The sequence below is a fragment of the Lactuca sativa genome, chromosome 4 (genome assembly GCF_002870075.4).
Source record: "Lactuca sativa cultivar Salinas chromosome 4, Lsat_Salinas_v11, whole genome shotgun sequence".
Classification (NCBI taxonomy): Eukaryota; Viridiplantae; Streptophyta; class Magnoliopsida; order Asterales; family Asteraceae; genus Lactuca; species Lactuca sativa.
The window spans coordinates 238,088,134-238,100,540 of NC_056626.2; positions in this window are offsets into that span (position 1 = coordinate 238,088,134).

Below are 12,407 nucleotides of genomic sequence, written 5' to 3' on the forward strand. Positions count from 1 at the left end.
GTGGCAAACTTTACGTGTAGCTAAGGAGATCTAGGCTCAAAACACTATAAACTAGGGTTTAAGACAAAGGGGCTTAACAATCAACCCATAGACTGATGCTTTATGATTCTCTAGGCCAAGATACACTTGGATCTGAAGTAGCAACTTCAGATCTGGGCTTCTAAGTCGAAATGGTTCTTAAACTTGCCCTAAAATCCCCAAATCTCATGATAAAGGTTGATCTATATGAAAAAGAGTGAAGGTAGCGACTCATTACCTTCAAATGCTCTGGAAAATCCCACAAACTCTGGATCTACTACCAATCCTTGAATCTCCAATGGTTCCCTTCTTCCTTCTTCCTTCAAATCACCCAAAATGGCAAGAAAGTTTGAATGAGCAACAATGGAGGCTTAGGGTTTTGTATTATGGATAAGAGAGGCTATAAGGAACCCTAACGGAGAGAATGAGATGCTTAAATAGTGCACAAAGTCCCGGATTTAGGGTTTGCCTCTTTTTGCCGGACTCGTCGAGTCCTCTTTTCCGACTCGCCGAGTCGGTTACTTAATCGATCCCCTGAATCCCACTCCGACTCGTCGAGTTCCTCCCTGGACTCGACGAGTTGACCCTTTGACTTAGGGTTTTCTTTCCTTTCTTGGCCTTTCTGATTTTGGGTGTTACATAAAAACTATTTCCAAACTCTTTTAAACTTCTTATGTTCCCAAACTATATCTACACCAATATATTTATATAAGTAAGACTTGAAGGACTTAGGACTGATAGCTCGCCTTATTTCCTGTTCTAGTTTGATTGGGGTCTTAGGGTATATTGTTATCTGTCCAACTGTCGTTGAATTCTTAGTTATATATTGCATATATTTGTGTTGGATATGAATGTATTCACTCAGTTCAATACTTTTGTGTATCAAAGATAGACTACAACATGCTATTTAACTATAATAGGTATAGTTAAGGTTTACCGCTCCTTACTACCACTACCATGATACTTACCATAGTTAGTACTATTATGAGTTTCTACATGTTAAGTACTATATAAGAACAATACTATATATTATACAAAAGAACACTAAATACATAATACCGAGAATCACACTATACACTAATATAAGAGAATATACTAAAACAAATTGTGACACACTATTCCTCTATACGACACTTCACTGCGCCTTCGCCGTGTAACCATAGTCTCCTGGAGGGAGAGCGGGCACTACGTGTATAGATCCATACAGGACAGACACTCTCACATCCCGACTGCTAGCTACAGTCCGAGCTGACTAGGCCCAAGGATGACAAAATGTTACCACACTACGTGTGACCTGGAGGGTCATTAGACATTCGATCACCTATCCGCATGGATACATATAAATTCACATTCGGATCCCTAAATCAACAAATTAAGAAATAAAGGTAAAACAGACTCCCCGAGGTTTATTATATACTTATCGCTACCTAGAGTCTGTAGTTTATTTTCCATTCAGCCGGCTGTAACACTGCTGGAATAATACATTATCTTCCCATTTACTTTGCATGAATGAATTCCAAAACTATATTTTTATAATTGAAAGTCTAATTGGGAAAACTTTTACACACTCAAAGGATCAAACCTACAAGTAACCAAGTCTTGGCAGAAGACTACTTTTACTAGAAAATATAGAATTTTCTAGCGATTCACACTATTTTCAAACTAGATAACAACTTTTACGATACACGATTAAAAACACTTTTATACAAGCAATGACACTAAATGCTTATGAACTCACCAGCTTTATGCTGATACTCATTTTCAAAATAACTTGTATTCTCAGGTCATCAGTAGACAGGTGCAAATGCAGCTTTTGAGAAGACGGAGCACATACAAGACTCCTCTTTATTTTGATTATACTTTTTGGTGTCTAACAAACTATACAGAAGACGCTTGTATTACAATTACTATATTAATGCAATGGATGTTGTTGCTTGTTTTTAATATTATGCATTGTTATGATATTGTACATGACGTCCTCCACCCAAGAACGTATTCCGCCGTTCTCAGTTTTGGGGTGTGACAAAGTGCAAAAAAGATGGACGTAAAAGTCGTTGAAAACAGGAGAGACAACTCCGTAGTTTCAGTGTCGAAATAAAATTATTTGAGTGATGATACAATTAGGGTTATATTTTATATATATTGATCGCCAATATTTAAAGTTGTGTGAACTCCGAGAAAGATAATGGACAGAAGGTTTTGTCATTGATATGTTATATTATTATTACCATATATTATCACACAATTCAAAGCTCAGTTGGGATGACAATCTAAGGTCGGATGATTCGCCACGGCTTTAGTTTATTAAAAAAAATTGTATGTGATAATAAGTTGGTCTGAGACGAGTAAATTATTGAAATCATTTTGTCAAAATTGCACGTTGGGTCCGTAATTACATTTTGCACTCAGATCGTCTTTGTGGTTTGATTTTGTTGCGCTTTTAGTCCCTTACATACATAACGTTACGGACCAAACATGCAATTTAGAGTAAACCATAAGAATGAAAAACACAACAAAATCAAACCACAGAGAAAATCCGAGTGCAAAAAAATAATTAGAAACCAAACGTGTAATTTTGACTAAATCATAGAGATGATTTCAAGAATTTACTCTTGGAGATGAATAGATCAACAATCTTTTTAATGTCAAAATTTTCTAACATTTGCAGTGAGAATTTCTTGGCTACTATCTCATATGTATCGAGTCAATTGATGTGTTAGATACATCAAAACCAAACAAAAACCGAATAGTCACCCATCGGACAGCTAAGTTATTATCACAGCCATATATCATTGAAACTTTGATGGGGATCTGATAATACCAAATAATGTGGATACAAAGGAGTAGCACCGAAGCAAAGCTATTTTATTTATTTCAAGTGTTTTCTTTATTTTTCCAGTATTTATTTTCCTAAATTATAAGTTATAGACTTTTTCTATGTTACGTTGAGTAGCATTATATAAAAATGTCAAAGACTATTCTTTTGAGGGAGGTTATTTTATTTTAATACAAAAGAGTCAGCGAAGAGTTTCTCTATCTATTTGTGTTCTTGCGTCTGATACACGTAGTATCCCCAAGTTTTCATTGTGTCCGAAAAAACATAACCCAATTTGTCTAAATTTATAGCTGTCGCTACATCAGTTGGTATCAGAGCCTTCGATGGACGGAGAAAAAGACGAATTTGTTCGAATTGCAAGGATCGAACAAACCATGCTCTCATTTCATCAATCACTACAAGCGATCACAGAAGGTTTAATAGCCCTCAATGCTACGCAAAACCGGAACAATCAAAATAACCCACCTAATCAACAACCAAATCGTCAGCAAGCAAATCGGCAAAAGGAATCAACCAGAAGAGCGACTGAGACAACAAGATCATGGTCGTTTTGGGGAGAATTCTGATTTGGAAGATGACAGGGTGATGAACAGGTAAGAGGGGGTCGATTTAGATGGCCCAAGGACAACCGAGAATTCGATTACAAGCAACGAGCCAAGGATGTTCCGTCGTTCAACGGCTCCATGAACATCGAAGATTTCTTAGATAAGAAATGTGAACTAGAATTTTTTTTTTCAATTCTATGAGTTTCCAGTGGAGAAGCGAGTCATGTTGGTGGCTTATAAGCTTAAAGGTGGAGCCCAAAATTAGTGGAAAAACTTGAAAATCAATCGGGAACGACAAGGTAAGTTACATATTTCTAATTGGGATCGTATGGAACGAGAGTTAGATATACGATTTTTGCCCCTAATCATGATCAAATGTTGTTTACTATGTTCCAACAATGCATGCAAGGAGATCGTACAGTAGAAGTATATACTTCTGAATTTCATAGGCTATCTTCCAGAAATAACTTATCCGAAACAGAATCACAACAAGTTTCTCGGTTGATTAATGGACTACGTCCCAATATTCAAGACAAGATTTCTTTAGTTCCTGTTTACACCTTAGATGATGCCTACAATTTAGCAATTCGAGCAGAATCCCAAATCCTCAAGAATAAACAAACATGAAACACTAACTATACTCGTTCCAAACCACCCTCCACCACATTCCCTACACCTGTCACTGAAAACACTAAACCAATAACCAAAACCACTACCTTGGACCACGGGAAAAGTATTGCCACGTCATCTACACAACCCACCAAAACATTGGCTAATCCTTATACTCGACCAATAACGGGAAAATGTCTTAAATGTGGGGTTCCTAGTCACCGCTCGAGTGATTGCAGGGCTTTGGCCAAAGTAAATTTAACCACCAGGGAGGATGAGTTGCATGAAGAAGGTTGTAACACCGAGACCGAAGAAGAGGTTGCAGAAGTATGTTACCCGGCAGATGAGGCCTCTTGGGACGATCATACAGCAAAAAATTGTGTGGTTCGGGAAAGTATGAGTCCATGCTCTGTTCCGGCCTTGTTAGTTCCAAAAAAGATGGTAGTTGGCGCATGTGTGTTGATAGTCGGGCCATTAATAAAATTATCGTCGCATATCGTTTTCCTATTCCTCGTCTCGATGATATGCTTGACATGTTGGAAGGATCAAAATTATTTTCTAAACTTGATCTCCGCAGGGATATCATCAGACTCGCATTAAACCCGATGACGTGTGGAAAACGACTTTTAAAACCAAGGAAGGGTTGTATGAATGGTTGGTCATGCCATTTTGTCTTTCTGATGCTCCAAGCACTTTTTCATGGTTGATGAATCAAGTGCTCAAACCTTCTCTTGGATCTTTTTTCGTCATATACTTTGACAATATTCTCATTTATAGTAAAACCGAGGATGATCATCTCGTCCATTTGCAATAGGTTCTCTCCGTTCTCGCCACTAATAAACTTTATCTTCACCTCAAAAAGTGTACTTTCCTGACTGATCATTTGTTATTTTTGGGTTTTATGATCACCTCAACTGGCATTAGAGTGGATGACGAGAAGGTTCGTGCTATTCGTGACTGGCCAATTCCAGGCACACTTAGTGAAGTTCAAAGCTTTCATGGTTTGGCCATTTTTTATCGCCGATTTGTTCGTAATTGTAGCAGCATCATGGCCCCAATCACTCAATGAATGAAAAAGGGTCAATTTCAGTTGGGTGATGAGGCCACTCGTAGTTTCAATCTTATTAAAGATAAATTAACCACAGCTCCTTTATTAGTTTTGCCCAACTTTGATAAAGTCTTCACTTTAGAGTGTATCACACCCGCGAACTGTAAAACAAACGACGGAAACGTTCGGAGGTGGATGATGTCATATGTAGTATCACAACAATTGCATCATAGTAATCAAAGTAAACACAACCATTACATTGCATATGAATATTTACATTTGTTTAAAAACATAGTTTGTATACATCAAAATATAACAATGGTAAAAGACGAGACTCCAAAATGCTCCGTCTTCTCCAAAAGCTAGCAAGGGTACCTGTCTGTTATTGTCCTGAGAATACAAGCGGTTTTGACAATGTATCAGCATAAAGCTGGTGAGTTCATAAGCATGATTTTGTAATGAAAACTAGTTACTAAATTTGTATAACCGTACACTCCTCCTAGAGGGGTGTTTGGCCCGAATGTTGTGCTATGATTTGGGATAACTCGACATAGAACCCAAACTTTGATTGTACTAGGCTTAGAACACTTTTACAAACCCTTAAACGGTGTTAAAAGGTGATGGAATTGAGTTTAACATTGATAAATTTGACCAATTGTACAAGATAGATGTTCCGGGTTGTCACAGAATGTGATTCCTTGATTGTTGGTATTGGTGTCGTCTTATCTCAAGAAAACAACAAGTTGCATTTTTTAGTGAGAAGCTAAGTGCCGCAAGACAGAAATGGACGACATACGAACTGGAGTTTTATGCCATTTTTCGTTCGATACAACATTGGGAACAATATGTGTTTCATATAGAGTTTATTCTCTACACTGATCATCAGGCATTAAAATACTTCAATAATCAACAAAAGATCAATCGAATGCATGGTAGATGGATCTCTTATCTTCAACGTTTTTCTTTCGTCTTAAAGCACAAATCTGGGGAGAAAAATAAGGTCGTTGATGCCTTAAGTAGACGTGTTGAATTATTAGTTATTTTAAAATCTAGTATCATTGGTTTTGATCATTTGAAAGAGTTGTATGCTAATGATGATGATTTCAAACAAATGTGGAACGACCCACTCAAACCACCGATGCTTAAGCTCGATGGTTATTTATTTTATAATAACCATCTATGTATCCCTCATACTTCTTTACGTGAAGAACTTATCCGGGAACTACATGGAGGTGGTTTAGGCGGTCATTTTGGAAGGGACAAGACTTTTGCTTTACTTGAAGAACGGTACTATTAGCCCCAATTAAGACATGATGTTGGGAGATTTGTTGCAAAATGTCTTCTTTGTTAAAACGCCAAGGGGCAAGCTCAGAATAGAGGTTTATACACCCCTCTTCCCATTCCTGATGGTCCCTGGGAAGACATTTCCATGGACTTTGTGCTTTGTTTACCAAAGATATATGGGGGTAATGATTCGGTCTTTGTGGTCGTTGATAGGTTCTCTAAAATGGCGCATTTTATTCCTTGTAAAAAGACGGATAACGCTTCTAATGTTGCTATGTTTCGTTTTCGAGAAGTAGTTCGCCTTCATGGTGTTCCTTCCACCATCACTTTTGATCGTGACACTAAGTTTTTTAGTCACTTTTGGAGGACCTTATGGCATTTATTTCAAATAGCTCTCCAGTATAGCACTTCCTTTCACCCACAAACAGATGGTCAGACGGAAATTGTTAATAAGGCCATTGGTAATTTGATTAGGAGTCTTTGTGCCCTAAACAATGGGATCAATTTTTAGCACCAATGGAATTTGCTTTTAACAACATGGTGAACCAATCCACTGGTAAACCCCATTCCAAATCATTTACCAACGCCAACCTAGGCATGCTATTTATCTCATTGCTCCTCCAAAATTACCGGGTCATAGCATTGCAGCAGAGAATCTCGCTCAGAAGATGGAAGAGATACAATTTGAAGTCAGGAATAAGTTGCAAACATCCAATGCTTCCTACAAGTATGCTCGTTACAAAGCATCGAGGAAGAAGATTTTTAATGAGGGAGATGTCGTGATGGTTCATTTACGGAAGGAAAGATTCCCGGTGGGTACTTTCAATAAGCTAAAAATGAAAAAGATTGGGCCTTGCAAAATCCTTTGACGGATCAATGACAATACTTATGTTGTTAACCTCCCCGATAACCTCTCTATTTCATCCACTTTCAATGTTGCTGACTTGACAAAATTTATACCAGATGTCCCTTTATACCCTTTACAGCACTCGAGGACGAGTTTTCTTCAAGCTGGGGAGAATGATGGGAATCCAATAGTACCAAATAATGTGGATACAAAGGAGTAGCGCCCAAGCAAAGCTATTTTATTTATGTCAAGTACTTTCTTTATTTTTCCGGTATTTAGTTTCCTAAATTATAAATTATAGACTTCTTCTAGATTATGTTTAGAAGCATTATATAAACAGGTCAAAGACTATTCTTTTGAGGGAGGTTATTTTATTTTAATACAAAAGAGTCAGAGAAGAGTTTCTCTATCTATTTGTGTTCTTGCGTCTGATACACATAGTATCCCCAAGTTTTCATTGTGTCCGACAAAACATAACCCAATTTGTCTAAGGCCCTGTTTGATTTGGATCTGATTGGGTCAGGTTAGAAAAAAATGTCTGGCTCGGTCAGCTCCATGTGTTTGATATGCCTCAACATTGCATCTGACCCGGTCGGTCAACAATGTTTGACTCGCTCATACCTGTGACAATCCGATATTTCAACTCTATGTAATGACCTAAAAAGTCAAGTATTGTAACCACTTTTCATATAATGAAATTAACTTCAAAAATAAAAAGTCCAAAAAGTCTCTAAATAATTACCTACTATGTTTGATGTCATTAAATCGTGATCGTACGTAAAAAGAACGCCCAAATCTGACTTCGTATAATGAAGTTATGATTTTTCCAAGTTCGGCTTAGCGACAGACAGCTAAAAACTCGAATCGGAGATCGAGCGACTTTTGGTCGGAATGACCTAAACGAGAATCGAAGGTCTCGGCAATGGTATTTCAACGGTAAAAAGTCTAGCAAAAACAGACGCCAGATAAAGAAGTTATGAATTTCTAATGAAATTTTCTTACCGCGACCTTTTAAAAATAAATAATAAAAATAATTTCAAAATTTGCCGACGGAATCTAAACGAAATTTGTAGACTAGTCTCACCTACGCGTGGATATAAAGAACGTCGAAAACAGAGTTCGTATGAAGAAGATATGAATTTTTGAAGTTTATTAAATATTAAAAATATAATTTTTAATAGAAATTTTGGTATTATCCGAAGGCTGAGTCGCACACGAGTACGCCCAGCATACTCAAGGCCTAGGCCTTGGATCGTCCACATTGCATCTTATGTGAGCCTATGTCCAGTCCCATCCGGAGTCCGAAGCAGTCAAGGATGCGCTCATGCGTGACGCACGAGTACGCCCCGCGTACGGAGGCGGTTTCCACCCCTTATAAAAGGGATGCGAGGGTTCCGAAGAGAAGAGCCATTTGCTCTCATCTTTCTTGCGTTTTTGACTTGTTTTCCGTGCACGAACTATCCCGAAGCCCCGGTTTCCTTGCTCAAGTCCCGAAGGTCGTTTGTGCTCCCGAGATTCCCGAGAATCTCGAGAAAATCCGCTTTCTCGAGTCAAAGTTCTGCTCGGTTTTCACCTCCCCTTTTCCGATCTTTCAAGGGAGTTCATACCCTTATAATCCACACTTTTAAATGTTTTATAAATGCTTTTATATGCTTTCAAGGGGGGGGGGTAATACAAGTAAAACAAACGATTATTATCGTGTGTTATATAAAGTTTCATTATACATTTTATCAACGGAATCATATGTGATTTATGACTATTATAGTGTGACAACTGTCAATTTTCGGTCAAGTCAAAGTCAACTAAAGTCAACAAGTCAAACCGGTCAACCCAATTTGCCTGTAGGTACTAGAGTTTACGTTATGTAATTTCTAAACAACTCTCTATTCTAATGAGAGATCATAAATCGAAAAGTGCGTACATCTAGATCTCCTTAACCTAAAACGGTGGTACGTGGAGAGCCAAACCGATAAAACAATGTTACATACTCATCAGGAGTATGCAAGATCCTTAAACAAGGCTTAACGGGGTTCACGGACCTTGCATTGCGAAGCCGGACACTCAAAAAGGTCACCAATGAAACCTCTCTCAATCATTTTCACTCCATCTCTTTGTATGAGAAATCTCTCCAAGAATGTCAAATCTCTCCCAAATCTCTCTAAGTATGTGAAATCTCTCCCAAATCTCTCTTTGTATGAGAAACCTCTCCAAGAATGTCAAATCTCTCCCAAATCTCTCTAAGTATGTGAAATCTCTCCCAAATCTCTCTTTGTGTGAGAAATCTCTCCAAGAATGTCAAATCTCTCTTTGTATGAGAAATCTCTCCAAGAATGTCAGATCTCTCCCAAATCTCTCTAAGTATGTGAAATCTCTCCCAAATCTCTCTTTGTATGAGAAATCTCTCCAAGAATGTCAAATCTCTCCCAAATCTCTCTTTGTATGAGAAATCTCTCCAAGAATGTCAAATCTCTCCCAAATCTCTCTAAGTATGTGAAATCTCTCCAAAATATCTCTTTGTATGTGAAATCTCTCCAAGAATGTCAAATCTCTCCCAAATCTCTCTTTGTATGAGAAATCTCTCCAAGAATGTCAAATCTCTCCCAAATCTCTCTAAGTATGTGAAATCTCTCCAAAATATCTCTTTGTATGTGAAATCTCTCCAAGAATGTCAAATCTCTCCCAAATCTCTCTTTGTATGAGAAATCTCTCCAAGAATGGCAAATCTCTCCCAAATCTCTCTAAGTATGTGAAATCTCTCCCAAATCTCTCTTTGTATGAGAAATCTCTCCAAGAATGTCAAATCTCTCCTAAATCTCTCTAAGTGTGTGAAATCTCTCCCAAATCTCTCTTTGTATGAGAAATCTCTCCAAGAATGTCAAATGTCTCCCAAATCTCTCTACGAATGTGAAATCTCTCCCAAATATCTCTTTGTATGTGAAATCTCTCCAAGTATGTCAAATCTCTCCCAAATCTCTCTAAGTATGTGGAATCGCTCTCAAAATCTCTCTCAACTTTCTATAATCACTCGGGGCATTCCGACCCTCGAATTTGGCGAAAACAGCCCAAAAGCGGAAGTCTACGCGAAAAACGGGCTTGAGGAACCGAAACCCCTCTTAGGACCCGAAGGTCCTCTTAGGAACCGAAAGTCCTCTTAGGAACCGAAAGTCCCCTTAGGAACCGAACCCTCCTGATGAAGAAGGCTGCTGAACCGAACCGAACCTCACTGAAAGAACCGAACCGAACCTCACTCAAAGAACCGAACCGAACCTTCGGACTGGCCCCTCGCCCTTCGCTTCTCGCTTCTGGTTCGCACCCTTCGCTTCCGGCTCAGCACCAGCAAGGACCGAACCTCGGCCTAGGACCGAGAGGTCTCGCTGGGAACGCTTTTTCTCCCGGTTTTCGACTAAATTCGCATTTTAGGCGCGTTTTTAATTGTTTTAACATGGGATTTTCACCCAAAACTTTATTTTAACATATAAGGACCCTTAACTATTAATTAATCACATTTTTAAGGATAAAACCTTATCCAAAAGAGAGTGGGTGAAGTACAAAGGTAGAGTGTTGACTTTATTTATTTTATGACACAAGCAACCACTCTCATACCCACTCCATGTCACTATTCACCACCAGCCCATCCCTAGTCACTTCATAGGTCCTTTCTCACTATTTTCAACTATTCCCACGTTCTTAGGGCTGGAACATCCATCCTCTCTCCTCACACTTTAGTTATTCTCTCATTTTTACCAAGAATCACACTCCAAACTCTCTCATCTTTTTCTCTCTAATTCGAGAATTTCAAGGCATACTCCAAGACTCTTCTCCTACAATTAGTAAGTATCATCATCTTTCTTACGATTATTATACATCATCCTACTCAAAATCAAAGATTGCTTACACAAACATCATCACATTCTTGTTAGATCTTCGAATCTTCAAGTGATTATTCAAGTGTTCTTGGGTTGAACACTTCTCTTCTTCAACACTTACCTACTGAAATCACTCAAGGTGAGTTCATACCCCTACATTGTTATGTTTTCTTAAGTTTTTAGGTGGGGGGAATACAAGTCAAAACACCAAGAACATAACTAAATTTTTCTAACAGCTTTCATTAGAAAAGTTGGACTCCGTTCACGGACTGTTTTGGACACCTTAAACATTTTTGTTTGAAAAACTGTTTTAGGTGTAAGTAGTTCCAGTTCTTAGCTTTAAAATGACTACTTTCACATCTCCATACGATTTTTCTACAATTTATGGTGATTTTTACAAAACTGCCTATCATTTCAAACACCAATCCGGACCAGTTTGTGATTATGGACTTTTTCACCCAAGTTGGAGGTCATTAAAAATCATGATAAAAATTATGAGTAAACTAGACACATTTTGGGGACTCCCAGAATTTACGGATTTAGTTTTCAACTTCGTATGATTTTTCTATGACTTTTCAAAAACAGTGTAGAAAGGTTGAAAAAATGTTAACAGCTTATAACTTTCATAACACTTTGTATTATGTTGAGCAAAGTGTATAACGATAAGTTCTAAATATTGAATGTGTTTCCTTGTTAGTTTATCATCATAAACTGAAATATAGTCATTCATGATAAGATTATTCATTCATTTAAAACACATATATTAAGCTATAATGAGCATAGTTAATGGATTCATAACATTAAAGCATTCATAAAAGAATTCTTATACATTAAACACGTTTTGGATAAACTATAATAGGTATAGTTTATGTATCATTTACTTCTCAAACTTATTTACCAAAGGTTTTCAGTTTAGTTCACGTAAATCTGTTAATGAATAAATTTGTGAGTCATTCCCTTCGGGTTACTTCCAAAGTAACAAAGTCAAAAAGTCCTGTAAATTGTAACCAGAGTCTCTTATAGGGAGAACGTGATAGTTGTGTATAGATCTATATTGGGTTTGATAAACCCACACCAGAGCTGCTTGCAACAGCTAGACCGGCAGGTCTGTGGTGACAAGTGTCATTTAACGGCAACGCCTGAAGAATGTTGTATACGAGGCCGTCTATGTCAAGTATGGTTATGATAGCTCACATGTGGTATTAACAATCATAAGGTTTACGGGTTCTAACTTTAAATTAGCGAGTTATGTCTATTTAGCTCACTGAAATTACTTTAAGTATGGAAAAATATTTGTACGCCTTCATATCAAAAAGGGTTTTATGTCGATTTAAAATCACTTTTTACATCAACA